Source organism: Ptiloglossa arizonensis, chromosome 1 (assembly GCF_051014685.1).
Source record: "Ptiloglossa arizonensis isolate GNS036 chromosome 1, iyPtiAriz1_principal, whole genome shotgun sequence".
NCBI classification, from domain to species: domain Eukaryota; kingdom Metazoa; phylum Arthropoda; class Insecta; order Hymenoptera; family Colletidae; genus Ptiloglossa; species Ptiloglossa arizonensis.
In genome coordinates, this window is record NC_135048.1 from 28,949,717 (window position 1) to 28,967,807 (window position 18,091).

Consider the following 18,091-nt stretch of genomic DNA (forward strand, 5'->3'; position numbering starts at 1 on the left):
TCTTCTATTTCTTTTTCGTTTTTCGATCGAACTTCAGTTTCGCGTTACTCGAGAGAGCGAGTGGAGGGGAGGACTTTCACGGAGCCCACGGCTCGGCCCGTGCTTGCGGATAGCGAACCACCGTGACGTTTACGTGACTGAAATTGAAAATCCACGCGACCGTGTATCTCGAGGAGCTGGGGAGCGGGAGTGGGGGAAGGATAGAAGCGTTCTAGCCAGAACGTTCTAGCCCGAGTGTTCTAATTTTCGGGAGAGGATCGTGTGTACATCGAGGAACAAAATTTGTGGTACTAACGGGATCGGGGAGATTCTATGATTCTTGAAACGAGGGGAAAGTAACGAATGATGATATTGCATCGGAGACACTTCGTCTTTGAGAAAAGTATATTGTATGCGTATACATTGTGGGCCGAAATTTTTGGTAATAATTCTATTGGGGAGATTTTGGGTTCTGATTGTATATGTACATACTGTGGGCCAAAATTTGTGGCACTGATGGTGTTGGGGTGGTTCTATGTCTGGAAATAAGAGAAAAGTAACGAATAATGACATAATGAGAGAAATTCATTTAAAAATTATTCTAATTGTACAAATATATTCGCACAAAGGGGTGGTAATACGACCCTCCATTTTTATGATAATTTTTAAAATTCGTTTCGTAATTAGAAATCTTCAAATTTTTGTTTCAAATGTAGGTGAATTGATACGGTTACGAGCAACGAAAGGCGGAAACGAAATAAAAACGATCTAATTGAATTTAACACGAATAATGAAAATACTTCAATTTGAAACTTTTACGAATAAGGTAATATAACCCCCGTAACAAAAACGATAAAAAATATTCACATATTTTTGCACAATGTGTCACACATTTCTTCACAATATTTACAAATTAATTAACACATTCAAAAGTAATTTCCTCATTTCATAAATCAATCCCATCGAAAACAAAGTAGCTTCCCTGAATAGATTAAGTACGAATTGAAGTAATCAAATTGTTCGTTAAGTCATTTCGTCTTTTTTGGTGACAATGAATACCGATTTTTTCACACCTTATAAACATTTTATCAAATTACATATTCTCCATTTTGGGAAAAGGAAACGCCTCCCGAGCACCCGAATATTTTAATTTTCTTTCTAAATTAAATAATTCGAACAGGTGTGCTCCCTTCAATAATTCACAAGGTCGAGGTTAGGTCCAACGTGCACTTTTCTCCAAATCTATCCAAACTGGACGCAACGTCGTGTTCCTCGATCGAAACCCAACCGTCTAAACCAGACCAATTGAAAAAACGGAGTAGTGGGGCCATTGTTGCTACGACTTACGAAATTGCCACCACTATGAAACACGCGATCGATCATTGGCTCCCAACTCGGACAGGGTGCTATTAATCTTATTTCGCAACACGGTTGCCCGCAAATCGCGAGTTATACGGCGTATTTAAGTCGAACGGCTCATTTGCCGCAATTAGGTCAATTATTATCATTCGGCCGCGGAGCGACGTCGTAAAACGGGCTCGCGATTGCCACGCTCGGGCCGCGCGGGACATTCTTACGAAACGAGACGGTGGTTTATTGTTTACGTCCTGTGAACTCGTGGGTTCGAACCCTCGCGCGTTTCCCCGATCCTCGCGCGGGTCCGAGTCGACCCGAACTCGAGGGGAGAAATATGTCTCCCCCCACTCCGGACAATCGAGAGTTCGACGAAAATGATAATATACGACCACGTTTACGTAACCGCGAAACTCTTACGTTCGAATTAATTAACTTAGGGAAGACCGTGAACCGTTCGAGATTGATTTTAACCGAAATTGTTGGCCGGTAATTAAATTTTATTTCGTTGCCGCTCGACTGTAAGGGAAATATCATCCTTTGTGTTGGAGTTACGAATTTTATTATTATTGTTATTGTTATTGCTATTATTATTAGTACTACTACTACCACTACTAGTACTACTATTATTATTATTGTTATTAATATTATTACTATTATTGTTATTGTTATTGTTATTATTATTAGTACTACTACTACCACTACTAGTACTACTATTATTATTATTGTTATTGATATTATTACTATTATTGCTCCTACTACTATTACTATTATTATTATTATTATTATTATTATTATTATTATTATTATTATTACAAAACAATTATATATTTAATAAACAATTATATATTATTATAACAAAAATTATACATTTTCACCTATACAATTACATTCGTTTATTTCTTCCAAAATCTGATAACAAGTGTAGGGCCCCTTGAATGCGAGGTTCGGGCCCCATTTGTTATTCTTTCGAAGTGACGCACTTCTGAAAATATTAAGTAAAAATTATACATTTCCACATATATAATTACATTCGTTTATTTCTTCCAAAATCTGCTAACAAGTGTAGGGCCCCTTCAATGCGAGGTTTGGGCCCCATTGGTTATTCTTTCGAAGTGGCATACTTCTGAAAATATTAAACGACAATTATACATTTCCACCTATACAATTACATTCGTCCATTTCTTCCAAAATGTGATAATAACAAACATAGGGCCCCTTAAACGCGAGGTCCGGGCCCCATTCGCCCGTTACCAAGGCCGTCACAGCGTTACTGAAATAATCCTTCGTTATTCCATCGAATACTTTCCCCCAAAGAAATGACCGGTCGCTCGTTTCGAATCCGATTGGAAAATTCATGGAAAACGAGAATGGAAAATCGTGTTCGCTCCGAGCGAGCGATCCATCGGTGAAACGTTCGCCTGGCGAACAAATTGTTCAACGAAAGAACGATCTCCCCGTAGACCGTGCGGTGTTGCGATCTACGACGGTGCCCATTTTTGGACGCGAATTCTGATCGAACGTATCGACGTAAATCCGATTCGGTTTCGAAAGAGCGTAGGCAGTGGTGGGGGTGATGGGGGTGGGGTGGGGGGTTAGTAGATCTTGTAAACGACGAGGAATCGTGCCAGCGTCGTTCCCCGTGTTTTCATTTACGGTTAAACGAGTCCTCGTACGTACGAACATGGTTACCGCGTGTCGAGCGGAGAATCATCGCGTTCGAAACGATCGCACGACACAAGCGGACACGTGATTCCGTCCGCCTTCGGGGCATCGTCGATTATCTCGTGCCAACCGGAGGAATCTCGTCGCGACTTCGATATCAATTATCAGTAACACGAGCTTCCTTGTTTCCGTCACCAAAGTTCATTGTTCAACCGGTGGAGGTTCTCGACACTGGTGCACTCGCACCCCGTATTTACGAATTTTTTTTTTATAGGAGATTCTGTAGGAGTTTCGATCGAAATATTGATACTTTTTTTTTATAGATTCTGTAGAAGTTTCGATTGAAACATTGATACTTTTTTTCTTATAGAAGATTCTGTAGAAGTTTCAATCGAAACGTTGATATTTTTTCATACGAGTTTCTGTAAATCTAATAGTGTAGGAATTTGTTTAAGTTATAAAATAAGGGTGAATAAAGTTCTAGGATATATAGGTGTATCGAATGGAACGAAACGCAAACAAAGCACACAATTAATAATATACGTTAACTAGGCTGTTTTTATTTTACACGACACGACACGTTTCGAAAATTTTCCAACAATGACCGCTCTCCTGCTCTAAACGCTCCTCTTTCGCGCCTTATACCCTCACACGCATTCATTCCCTTTCATTCTGATCCTTAATCTCTCTCACTCAATGCGTCTGGTCACGTACGCCGAAAATTTCCCAGTACAGTGCTATCTCGATCGCTCTTCTTTCACACTTCACTCGCTCGTCTATTCCAAACACTTCAGATTCTCTCCGGATCATACGCAATCCCTTTCATTCTCACGCGTTAACACAATAGGTTGCTCAATAAGTTTCCTCGTTGGATAAGAAATGGAGCTATTAGGTTCGTTGTTTTATTTTTTTTAAAATGATACTACTGTTTGGTAAACGTGTGTGAAGTTTCGTGTAGACTCCTTGATTCGTTCGTATATTTACACGTGTTCAAAGTTGAAGCATAGTATTTTTTTACAATGGAAAAAAAAACGACAAAAATTATTGAACAATTTATTGGGCTGTTTGGAAAGTTATTTCGTTTTTCAAAATGGAGAATATATGATTTAATGAAATGTTTATACGTTCTAAACAAATCGAGTTTCATTTTTACCAAAAAAAACAAAATGACTTTTCGAACAATCCAATAGTAAGTGACCAAGGAAACAAATGTATAGGATGAAACGATTTACCTTAACGATACAATTTCGAAGGATTTTTAAGGTTATGAGATTTGATTTTTTGTACGTTTTGTTTTTCTGCGAATTTTTTAATGTCACCTTCCACTTTTCTAACCACGATTTGTAATTTTTGTTCTCGAATAGTTTTCTCTTGGCTCCGTTTGATTCGTCTGGATAGTTGATACGGTCGGGACGAATTTTGAGGTTAGGTCGCTACGAAGAAGTTTAAGGTGACCTTGAAAATTTATACGAAAAGAAGTAAATTTGTATATACGTACAAATTGAATGTTATCACGTTGAGTGTCTTTCTAGATCGAAAGATGAAAAAAATTTCCATTACGAGTTACTTTCGAATTCAAATTTCGGTAGTGGAGCAATGGAAGATTTTTAAAAACAATTTCTGTAAACGCATTATTAAAACATCCCCATACCATGGTAGAATACTTATCCAACTGTTCTTCACGCTTGCTCTTTCATTCGTTTCGAATTCAAATTTTAAATTTTGAATCGATATTAAAAAGCTGGTGAATTTATAAAAATTTCCGAATAACTATGCGTGCACTATTAAAACATTCCCATGATACAGTAGAGTATTTCGAAAGAGCCCTAAGAATAAAATTCCTTTCGAATTCAAATTTCAAATATTGGATCGACATTAAAAATCGTTGATGAATTCATAAAAATTTCCGAGTAACTATGCGTGCATTATTAAAACATTCCCACAACACTGTAGAATATCTTAGATGAGTCCTAAGAATAGAATTCCTTTCGAATTTAAATTTCAAATATTGGATCGACATTAAATATCTCGACATTAAAAATCTAAATTTATAAAAATTTCCGAGCAACTATGCGTGCATTATCCCCACAACAAGTATCTTAGAAGAATCCCAAGAAAAGAATTCCTTTCGAATTCAAATTTTAAATATTGAATCGACATTAAAAATCGTTATTGAATTTAACAAAAATTTCCCAGCTGATAGCGAGCCTACTAATTTTTATTTCTTTCGAATTGAAATTTCGACAACGGAGGAACGTTTTGAAACACTTTGAAAAACAATTACCAAACAAATACCGCGTGGTATCGCCGAAAATGGTTAAAAAACACCGTGATCGTGATCACGTTGGTGGACGCCGAACGCAAAGCGTCACGTTAATGGAGTATCCCGGGGCGTTTGTTTCTTCTCGTACGAAGGGGTCGGTGATTTATTAGAAGCCAGTCAGCCCAGACAGAGGACGAAGGCGAAAACGACGGCTTCTGGCGGGGCTTCCGTAGCTGGGTTACACGTGTACCCGTTATATCGAACAGATTTCAATTAACGGCGACAATCGATCGTGGTAATTGCCGGTGATAAAGCAACCACGGCCTTCTCTGTCTTCCAATCGTGCAGCGCCGATTTTTTTCTCCCCCCACTCCTCCCCTCCCGCACGGAAACGGGCTCCGTTTCGCGCCAATTGTACGGGTTGAGTTTGTCCCCTGTTTTCCTAGAGGTTAGGTTTAACGTCGATCCAATATCTGAAATTTGAATTCGAAAGGAATTCTATTCTTGGAATTCTTCTAAGATACTTGTTGTGGGGATAATGCACGCATAGTTGCTCGGAAATTTGTATAAATTCAGATTTTTAATGTCGAGATTTTTAAGATCAGATTTTTAATGCCGATCCAATATTTGAAATTTGAATTCGAAAGGAATTCTATTCTTGGAATTCTTCTAAGATACTTGTTGTGGGGATAATGCACCCATAGTTGCTCGGAAATTTTTATAAATTCAGATTTTTAATGTCGAGATTTTTAAGATCAGATTCTTAAAAAGTAATTCAACAAAGGAAATAAAAATTAGTAGGCTCGATATCAGCTGGGAATTTTTTGTTAAATTCAACAGCGAGTTTTAATGTCGATTCAGTATTTGAAATTTGAATTCGACAGGAATTCTATTCTTGGGATTCTTCTAAGATACTTTACCGTGTTGTGGGGATAACGCACGCATAGTTGCTCGGAAATTTTTATAAATGCTTTTTCGAAAGATTCGGCTCTCGAACAACGGTATCACGATCTTTTGTACAAAGTCTTTTGTCAGTTGATCTTATCGTGAATCGAGTTATCGACACGAAATGGGATCGATCAGGAATACACGATTTTTTTCTTTAGACACAGTTTTATTTTTTTTGAGTCGTAATCTTCTTTTTGTGAGACACAATTTTCTTTTTCTTAAGAACACAATTTTCTTTTTCTTAAGAACACAATTTTCTTCTTCTTGAGTCATAATCTTCTTTTTGTAAGACACAATTTTCTTTTTCTTAAGAAGACAATTTTCTTTTTCTGGAGTCATAATCTTCTTTTTGAGAGACACAATTTTCTTCTTCTTGAGTCATAATCTTTTTGTGAGACACAATTTTCTTTTTCTTAAGAATACAATTTTTTTTCTTCTTAAGAACACAATTTTCTTTTTCTTAAGAATATAATTTTCTTTTTTTAATTCAAACAACTTCTTCTTAACAATTTTCGTCTTTATATCGAAACACACTTAAGAAAATATAATTTTGTGTATAAAGACAAAAGTCTAATTGTATGTGTAAGGGATGTTGATCCATTTTTTAAATAATCGTCAAAGAAATCGTTTAGGGTTAACAAACACTTCTACACTGTTCCTTATCAAGCATCTTTAGGTGCGAGTAATTGAATTAATAAATTGTGCACATTGGCGAATGATTACAGTGCCAATATTGTTTCTTTTCATTGAAATCGTTTATTAAGATTATTCGACTGGTTAAAATTATTCACTGAGTATCGAACGACATGGAAATGGAAAAATTGACACTACGGAGAAGGGAGATTCGATTTACGCAATATTGTAAACAATAAACATTTCCTATAAGTGTCTTTTTCCAAGTAATTTCACCCCATTGGGATATGAGCAAAATCGTTTCTTGAGATTATTAGATATTCGCTTGTTAAGGTTATTAGATACTCGTTTATTAAGAATATTAAATACTCGTTTATGAAGATTATTAAATACTCGTTGAAATTATTAATTCGAGTACCGAGCGACGTGGAAACGGAAAAATTGTCACCATAGACAAATTCGACCTACGCCATATTGTAAAAAATAAAAATTTCCTACAAGTGTATTTTTCCAAGTAATTTCACCTCATTGAGATATGAGCAAAATCGTTCGTTAAGGTTATTAGATACTCGTTTATTAAGATTATTAAATACTCGTTTAATAAGACGATTAAATACTCGTTTATTAAGAATATTAAATATTCGTTTAAGAAGATTATTAAATACTCGTTGAAATTATTCATTTGAGCACTGAGTGACGTAGAAACAGTAGATCGGTGCCACAAAGAAAGAAGATTCGATCTACGCCATATTGTAAAAAATAAAAATTTCCTACAAGTGTATTTTTCCAAGTAATTTCACCTCATTGAGATATGAGCAAAATCGTTTGTTAAGGTTATTAAATACTCGTTTATCAAGACGATTAAATACTCGTTTAAGAAGATTATTAAATACTCCTTTAAGATTATTAAATACCCATTGAAATTATCCGTTCGAGCGCCGAGCTACCTGGTAACTGAAAAATCGTCATCACGGCGAAGGAAGGTTGCGGAAACCGAAGGCCGATTCGATGCAACGATCGCGTGTCCATTAGCGATCGAAATCAACGTCCCCTGGGAGTCGCGCGACTCCCTCGGGATGTTTACCTAAGCACGTGGAGGAATCATAATGCAACGTGGCCAAGTTACGCCGGTGCTGGCGGGTTTACAAACGGGACAACGCCAATCCCCGCGAGACGCGTTTATAAACGGGCAAGATGGACGATCATCGCGCTTCGGGAGTGGCTGGTTAATTCATTCGTACGTGCTTGCAAATATACAACAGTCCCGCGGTTAAGTAACGAGGCTGATTTTACTTTTAGAAAACTATCACGGTTACGTTCAAAGTCAGTTGTCGTTTCGATCGTTTTTTTTTTTTATATGTTTCTTTCTTATTCGACGCAGTACTCGGGATTACCGATCGAATTATCGCCTATTCGAATACCGGTACTCGCGATTTGAATACTCGAGTAACGACGTATTTAAAATTCCTATTCGTTAACTTTGTGGTAATTGCTACCGCTAATACTGGTAAAGTAATAATAAAGTGACTGCAATTAGCGCCGATCGTTAGGATAATATTAATAATTCATCGATATTGACTGGAGAAAACTTTGATCGCAAAAGGGTGGTATTAACGACGACACGATGGGAGAAAAGTGTTAATAACGATTGTTGTAATGATATTAGTAAATTAACGATATCGAGTGAAAGGAAATTTTATTGTAAAAAGTATGTATTAACGACGTTACAATAATATTAATACTTTATCGATATTAATTGGAGAAAATATTGATCGCAAAAATGTTAATATTGACTGTTATAATAATATTAGTAATTTATCGATATCGAGTGAAAGGAAATTTTATTGCAAAACGTATATATTAATGACGTTACAATAATATTAATAATTTATCGATATCGAGTGAAAGAAACTTTTATTGGAAAACGTGTATATTAATAACGTTACAATAATATTAATAATTGATCGATATTGACTAGAGAAAACTTTGATCGCAAAAATGTTAATATCGATTATTATAATAATATTAGTAAATTATCGATATCGAGCGAAAGGAAATTTTATTGCAAAAAGTATGTATTAACGACGTTACAATAATATTAATACTGTATCAATATTAATTGGAGAAAATATTGATCGCAAAAATGTTAATATCGACTGTTATAATAATATTAGTAAATTATCGATATCGAGCGAAAGAAACTTTTATTGCAAAACGTATGTATTAACGACGATGGGCAAGAAGAGAAGTGTTAATATAAAATAAACAAAGGCGAGTTTCGCAGAGCTACAAGAATGTTTAAACGCGTTAAAGAAATTGTTGAAGAAATCAAGAGTGTCGCAGAAACGATTGGAAATGGTTCGATAATGATTGATATTTGTGTAATCAGTATTTTTTACGTTTAAAATTGTTACGATAAAATTCATTCCAGCAACGATGAAATATGAGGGTCACGGGAGAAAAAAATGATCAAATCAACGGATAAATATTCGCGATACACTCGAACAAGCCGAGTAACAAAATATTACAACATTCTCTGAAAATTTTACATACTCCGTACGGTATATACATATTGTGCATATTACCGGCATACCTTGCAAATTTTTCGCATGTGTATGCATATTTTAACCGGATAAATGTTACACGTGCCTCGCATACCACGCGCGCATAAACATCCGCAGTCCAATTATCACGGAAGTGGTGTGCATGCACGGAGATTAAGAATCTTCCGTTTTTGATACGTTTTATTGTGTTTGGAAAAAGCTATTCACGCGACACGCTATTTCTTTTCGAATCTCTCAAAGAAATTAAACAATTACTGCCATTGAACCAGGAACCTCGAATCGAGGTATTTACGAGGTATTTATTGAATGTAAAAAAGAACTTGGTCCCGTTATTTAAACAGTGGAATGTATGCATGGGTGGAGGTTCAAAAATTATCCATTTTTTTACATTGAATATAAGTAAAAATATTTTTCTTAACGAAATGGAACAATCATCACTCTTAGATCACGAGTTTCGAATTGTGGTACAGTGGAACTTTATTTATTGCAATAAAATTTTCGACGATAATTCAATGAACTATCGAACACGTATTATAGTATTTGAACTTCCGTTAAGTGTTACTCCAGTTACATAAGCATCTACTACGAACGAAAATGAAAACAAAACTCATTTAAACGTTGTAAATACGTCTCACTCGCAAAGCTTTGTCCCGACAAGGCAGTCTTTTGATTATCATCTCTAATAATTGTATTTCATTGTGTTCCAAGAACATGGTTTTCAACAGCAATTCAAAACGTATCAGAAACGTGCTTTGCGATTTGTAAAAAATTCCCAAAAGATCAAAAAGTGTCGTATATCGAAAAATTAAAAAATAACAATATCTAACGTTAACCGAAAAAGAATCTAACCTAATAAAGTTCGAAATTAAGGCGACAATGAGCAGAAATATGTTTATAAACGACAGAAATATTCTTCTTATAACCCCGGTTATAAGGCGACAATTAACGAAATGAAACAATTAAGGGTTCTACAAACCCCGGTTACAAGGTGTCAATGAGCAGAAAAAATGTTTACGAACGATAGAAATATTCTTATAACCCCGGTTATAAGGCGACAATTAACGAAATGGCACAATTAGGGGTTCTACAAACCCCGGTTATAAGACGACAATTAACGAAATGAAACAATTAGAGGTTCTACAAACCCCGGTTACAAGGCGACAATGAGCAGAAAAAATGTTTACGAACGATAGAAATATTCTTCTTATAACCCCAGTTATAAAGCGACAATTAACGAAATGAAACAATTAAAGGTTCTTGTAAACCCCGGTTACAAGGCGACAATGAGCAGAAAAAATGTTTACGAACGATAGAAATATTCTTTTTATAACCTTTAGAACGAGCTAAATGTACGATCGAATCGGTTTGTATGAACGAAAAGTTACAACTGACGACAATAATCGGTGCGCTTCTATTACATAAATCCGGGTTATATGAGCTACTTGTCCCGCGTCGGGTGCGTGTAAATGGAGTTCCATCGTATTTACGAGCCGTCGTTAATTGTAAATTCGATGAAAACAAGAAAGAGAAATGAAAAAAGAAAAAAAAAGGAAAGAAAGAAAAGACAAGAAAGAACTCGGTCTCGTTATTTAATCGGGCGGATTGTGTGCACGTTGGATCGCGTGGCGGGGATCGAGCGGGTAAAAGAGGGAAACGTTTTACGTTTCGAGTGTTTATTCGTTCGCGCGGAGAGGTATTTACTTGTCGGGCGGTTGACGTCGTGGCTCGCGGTGAATTCGTGCATACGTATGTAATGGGAAGCAAACACTTGGTAATTGTGCAAATTCCGCGCACGGTTCCCCGATCGGCGTTGTATCGATAATTGCGTATCGACAACGCGATCTTACGAGTACTCCTTATCTGATCGCTCGATCGTAATCGCGATAACGTTTTTTATTTCTCTCTCTGTCTCTCTCTCTCTCTCTCTCTCTCTCTCTCTCTCTCTCTCTCTCTCTCTCTCTCTCTCTCTCTCTCTCTCTCTCTCTCTCTCTCTCTCTCTCTCTCTCTCTCTCTCTCTCTCTCTCTCTCTCTCTCTCTCCTCGTCCCCGCTTTTTTGCTCCCTCGTTAATAGACCACCGGAACACCTTGGGAGATACATTTAATCGCACGATCGATGAGTCACTCACGACGATCGGTAATTATCGTATTCTAATTCGAGCAACGTGTTTCTCCGCTCGCTCGGAGTGGGTTCTCGGAGCGTGTTGGGCGATTAGGTTCGATTTGTTTCGAATTTTCACGGTCCCGACGGACCACCATTTCGTAATCGTTTCTCGCCTCGAAAGTTTTGTCTCACGGTTCAGGAGAGCTTTTGTATTCTCTATCGGTTCGAATCGCTGTGATTACAAGCCAAGGGTACAATTTTTGTACACTATGGTACAAATCCTGGTTCGTGGTTACAATTTTTGTTCAGAACGATACCCACCCTGAGAATGACTAATTATGGAATAATTTTATACACTTTTGTAAATATCCTCGACTCATTTTTATACACTACAGTAGATATCCTGGATTGATTTTTATAGACTATAATAGATATGCTGGATTGATTTGTGTACACTAGAATAGATATCCTGGATTGATTTGTATACACTATAATAGATATCCTGGATTGATTTATATACACTATAATAGCATGGGACTAATTCTGGACTAATATTATACACTTTTGTAGATATCTTGGACTCATTTCTATACACTAAATTAGATATCTTTATATTTGTGTACACTATAATAGATATCCTAGATTGATTTATATACACTATAATAGATATCCTAGATTGATTTATATACACTATAATAGATGTCCTAGATTGATTTATATACACTATAATAGATATCCTAGATTGATTTATATACATTACAGTAGCATAGGACTAATTCTGGACTAATATTATACACTTTTGTATATACCCTGGTCTCATTTCTATACACTGAATTAGGTATCCTAGATTGATTTGCACACACTCCAATATACATCCTAGATTAATTTATATACACTATAGCAGCGTACGACTAATTCTGGACTAACATTTAAACACTTTTGTATATATCCTGGACTCATTTCTATACACTAAATTAGATATCCTGGATCAATCTCTGTACACTCCAGTATTTTCCAACATTACGTATTAAATACCACGTGCCATCGATGCGCTAAACCTCATCGTCGTCGTGGTTTTATTCTCCCCCCATTACCAGCAAATTGAATCGACGAAAGTTATCGGTCAGATTCTTCCCATCATCTCCCTCCTCGTGCACAGATGTTGGCCCTGAATGCAACAGTTCTCGTTCGGGAACGTTTGGCACAGGAAAGATCCCCCGACTCCGACGCTTTTACGATGTTATTACCGCAAAAATCGTCCACGAAAATTTCAGTCGACTTCTGCTCCCCCACCCCGACAACCGTCACCCTACCACCCCCACCCCCCGCCCCGTAAGCGCACCTAAACGTTTTCCAATAAGTATCGAGTTTCAGGCGCGATTAATTGGATCGGAACTTTCGAGATAGGGTGTCAACCGTGAAAAGGTGAACACATTGTACAGAGAGGCTATAATCAACCACGCCCTTACCAGACCTTATCTAGGCTGCACCCTTCGATCTTTTTCATCCCCTCTACGGCTCGTTTCGTCGTCGAAAGGTTAGCCTAGCCTGTGGCTCGCGTCGGGGACGTCCCGAGGGACGAATCGTCTTTCCGATGAAACCTGGGGAGTGGAATTCGAATAATCATCGCGTGCCCTTGATGTCTCTCTCTTTCCACCATCGCAGACGTGCACGTTTCACCCTTGGATCGTACCTCGTACGGAAACGCTTTTTGGAAATTATCGAACAGGGGAAGATCTCACGGTATACGTAACACATTGGTTGTTGCGAGGGTTGGAGTAGGAAAAATATAATTTTTCGAACAGTGATTTTTTAAGTGAACAGTACTCGGTGAAAGGAGGAAAATTTGTTTGAAAAAATTTACCTGCGGGGATTACTGATTCGTAAATATAAAAATTTGGTAATTTATGGGAAACGAAAATTTGTGGAGTGAGAGTCGTTATCGTATTACGAACTTTGTGACGTACGAGAAACGTCATTGCATCCCGATGACTTTGAGAAATGAATGAAAAATTAGTTTGCGTTAGTGTAGCCTAGTTGGGCATAGTTCGGTTAGAGTTGGGTTGGATACTCGAGCGTTCGAACAGTACTCGAGTATTATTCGAATACTCGAACGCTCGAACAGTACTCGAGTATTATTCGAATACTCAAACGCTCGAACAGTATTCGAGTATAATTCGAATACACAAACGCTCTAACAGTACTCGAGTATTATTCGAATACTCGAGCGCTCGAACAGTACTCGAGTATTACTCGAATACTCAAACGCTCGAACAGTACTCGAGTATTATTCGAATACTCAAACGCTCGAACAGTACTCGAGTCTTATTCGAACACTCAAACGCTCGAACAGTACCCGAGTATTATTCGAATACTCGAGCGCTCGAACAGTACTCGAGTATTATTCGAATACTCAAACGCTCGAACAGTATTCGAGTACTATTCGAATACTCAAACGCTCGAACAGTACTCGAGTATTACTCGAATACTCAAACGCTCGAACAGTACTCGAGTATTATTCGAATACTCAGACGCTCGAACAGTACTCGAGTATTATTCGAATACTCAAACGCTCGAACAGTACTCGAGTCTTATTCGAACACTCAAACGCTCGAACAGTACCCGAGTATTATTCGAATACTCGAGCGCTCGAACAGTACTCGAGTATTATTCGAACACTCAAACGCTCGAACAGAATTCGAATATTCGGGTACTCGAATAGTACTCGAACAGAATTCGAATATTCGGGTACTCGAGTAGTACTCGAACAGAATTCCAATATTCGCGTACTCGAGTAGTACTCGAACAGAATTCGAATATTCGTGTACTCGAGCAGTACTCGAACAGAATTCGAATATTTGGGTACTCGAGTAGTACTCGAACAGAATTCGAATATTCAGTTACTCGAGTAGTACTCGAACCGCATTCTCTCCATATTCGAATCCTCCGAGTACACGAAGGTTCGAGTACAGTGAAATTCGACGACCTTGAGTCCCTACTCGGGATCCCGGTACAAATAAACGCTCGTTCGAACCACGAAAAAGACTCGAAACGCCCCGGTTGGCGGTATCGTTTTTTCGCAGCCTCAAAGCGTCGCGTACGTGCATAGGTGCATCGTGTGCACCGATCTGAACACAGTGATTCCGCGAAGTTCGTCGATGCGCGATGTTGTCTCGGTGCTACGACGCGGGAAGATTATCCGAAACGATCGCGAATGAAAAGGCTGTTCTGTTCTCTCGGCAGGTCGCGTTTTTTCCCTCCGTTATCCCACGGCTCTTGTTCCACGGCACAGAGACACTCAAAGAAACGCTCGTTCGTTCCTACGAGTCCCGATGCATCCGCTCGATGATCACCAAAAAGGGAGAACCCGATGGTCGGATGTAAATCAGGCCGAATGGCCGTTGGCTATGGCACGTGTACCAATCCCACGACGAAACACGTCGTCGTTAGCTCTCAAAGTATTGTTTCGCGCGTGTTACGCCCGCGACCCCGATTTCTCTATTACCGGGACCACCCGGTTAAATGTCGAGACGTCGAAGGACTAAAGCCGGTTGCATATAGCCGATACGAACTCGCGAAATTCCACGTGTCCTCGACGCGCGTAACCTTGATCGAAAACCGCGCGTGGATTCGCCCATTGTCCTGAACTTGGCCCTGGAATCTCCCTCTCTGTGACGCGCAACGTCTCGTAAATTAACCGTTACGCGAAACACTCCGAGATTGGCCGAGACTCGCGCCCGAATTGATGGTCCATCGAACGAGGTTTTTCACGCTTTCTCAGTATTACGTGCGACGATAATGTCCGTTCTGGACTTGTATCCGGGTTCGAACTTCGTCCATTAGGGATGACATCGCGGCTAGCTGGGAGGATGACGTAGTGTTACTGGATTTGTCAGACGCGGGACAATTTCATTGTGAAACGGGGAACAAAATGTACGTAATGTAATCTTTGAAAGTTCGGGGTAATTGTTCAGAAGATTGGCCTTCTCGTAGATCTCGATGAGCTTGACGGTGTAGTTCAAGGTCATTGTTGTGAATAATTTTTTCCTTTACATTTTTTCCGTTGTTCGGGTTTAGTTTCCGAGATATTTGCGAAAGATTCTTGGTACTATGATATTCAAGGTAAACTTATGGAAAAGTACGTAATGTAATCTTTGAAAGTTCGGGGTAATTGTTCAGAAGATTGGCCTTCTCGTAGATTTCGATGAGCTTCACGGTGTAGTTCAAGGTCATCGTTGCGAATAACTTTTTCCTATATATGTTACCGTTGTTCGGGTTTAGTTTCCGAGATATTTGCATAAGATTCTTGGTACTATGATATTCAAGGTAAACTTATGGAAAAGGTATCTACGTGTGTATTCGGGGATATCCCATGAAAGTTCATTTTAGATTTTAAAACCTCAACCTTAATATAATCTAATCTTACTTAACTTTGCCTGACCTTTATCTAACCTTCTCCTAGCCCGACCTTACTTGAATTTACCTAACTCTTACCTAAATGTTGTCTTACCTTTAGCTGACCTTATCTAACCTTGTTTAACCTTTTCCAACCTTTCCTAACCTTACCTAAAGATACACCTTAACCTTACCCTAACCCAACCTAACTTTACTTGACCTTACCTAACCTAACTTAACTTAATCTAACCTAACTTAATCCAATCTATCTTAATCTATCTTCAAATTACAAAAACATAGAATGATTAAGTGAGATTGGCTAGATTTTTCCAACCTGACTTTATTTGACCTTACCTAACCTAACTTAACTTAATCTGACCCAACTTAATCCAATCTACCTTAATCTATCTTCGAATTACAAAAACAAGGAACGATTAAGTGAGATTGGCTAGATTTTTCCAACCTGACTTTACTTGACCTTACCAAACCTAACTTAATTTAATCCAATCTACTTTAATCTATCTTCGAATTACAAAAACATAAAATGATTAAGTGAGATTGGTTAGATTTTTCCAACCTGACTTTATCTGACCTTACCAAACCTAACTTAACTTAATCTGACCCAACTTAATCCAATCTACCTTAATCTATCTTCGAATTACAAAAACATAGAACGATTAAGTCAGGTTGGTTAGATTTTATTGAAGTGGGGATGCAGAAGGAGAAGCCTCAGATAGAACTACTCGGTCGCCAAAGCGTTCAAGTTAATACAGAAAAGTATTCCGATTGGATTATCAGAGTAGTCGGTACGATGTACTGACACGCGTATCGGGGCGAATACGATTCGCGTTTTCCCTGTCGTTGCTCTCGCGATCGATATCATCCCGCGCGTTTAATCGAACGCAACCAATTTCCTCGGGTATCGGTTACAACGAAATCCTTCGAGCAAACGCAGCGATTACATTCCACGTGCGTCTCTTTCCTTCTTCGCGCGTGTTCTCGACGGACAACCACCGGGGGAATTAAAAAAAAAAGAAATTCGTGGAAACTCGAACCGTGAGAAAATATTTAAAATTAAATTTTAAAAAGTTAATTTTGAAAAAATCGAATTTCCGCCGATCATTTATTTACGATACAATTTTTCGTCCGTAGTACGGTACAGTGTTCCGAAAATTGATGAATAATATATTTATACAAATCGCAAATATTTTATTTCTTTCAGGTTCTTTTAGAAATTATTTGAAGAGAATTTTTTTTCAACACCCTGTATTTAGGTCAACGACCACTGGTGGGTACGTCACATCGTTGGTAAGCTTATGAGTGGAGGGTGATCGACAAGGATGATTATCACTATCTCAAAATCTAGAGAAATTAATTTATTAGTTTGCAATGCCAATAGTATCTAAACCAACTCCAATTGAACTGTGCCCAACTACGCTACACTAATGCAAACTAATTTTTATTTATTTCTCAAAGTCATCGAGACGTAATGACGTTTCTCGTACGTCAGAAAATTTGTAATATGATAGCGACTCATACTCGACAAATTTTCATTTACCATAAATTACAAAATTTTCATTCATGCGAACTGGTAATCCTCGTTCGACAACTCGACCATTCGAATATTGTTCGAATGCTTGCTTATCCGAATATCATTCGAGTATTCGATTATTCAAATAGGTTTCGAGTACTCGACCATTCGAATATTGTTCGAATGCTTGCTCATCCGAATATTATTCAAGTATTCGATTATTTGAATAGGTTTCGAGTACTCGACCATTCGAATAACTTTCGAGTACTCGACCATTCGAATATTGTTCGAATGCTTGCTCATCCGAATATTACTCGAGTATTCGATTATTCAAATAGCTTTCGAGTACTCGACCATTCGAATAACTTTCGAGTACTCGACCATTCGAATATTGTTCGAATGCTTGCTCATCCGAATATCATTCGAGTATTCGATTATTCGAATAGGTTTCGAGTACTCGACGATTCGAATATTGTTCGAATGCTTGCTCATCCGAATATTATTCGAGTATTCGATTATTCGAATAGGTTTCGAGTACTCGACCATTCAAATAACTTTCGAGTACTCGACCATTCGAATAACTTTCGAATACTCCACCATTTTAACCCTTTGGACTCAAGAAGAGACCCTTGGTCACACCTAATTCAGTGTACTATTTC

At 38.0% G+C, this 18,091-nt stretch overlaps 1 protein-coding gene across 1 annotated transcript in view; it reads left to right on the forward strand.

Moving 5' to 3' along the window:
* The window catches only part of Lmpt (four and a half LIM domains protein limpet), a 226,708-nt gene that overhangs the window by 11,655 nt on the left and 196,962 nt on the right, over positions 1 to 18,091 (forward strand). The window lies entirely within an intron of this gene.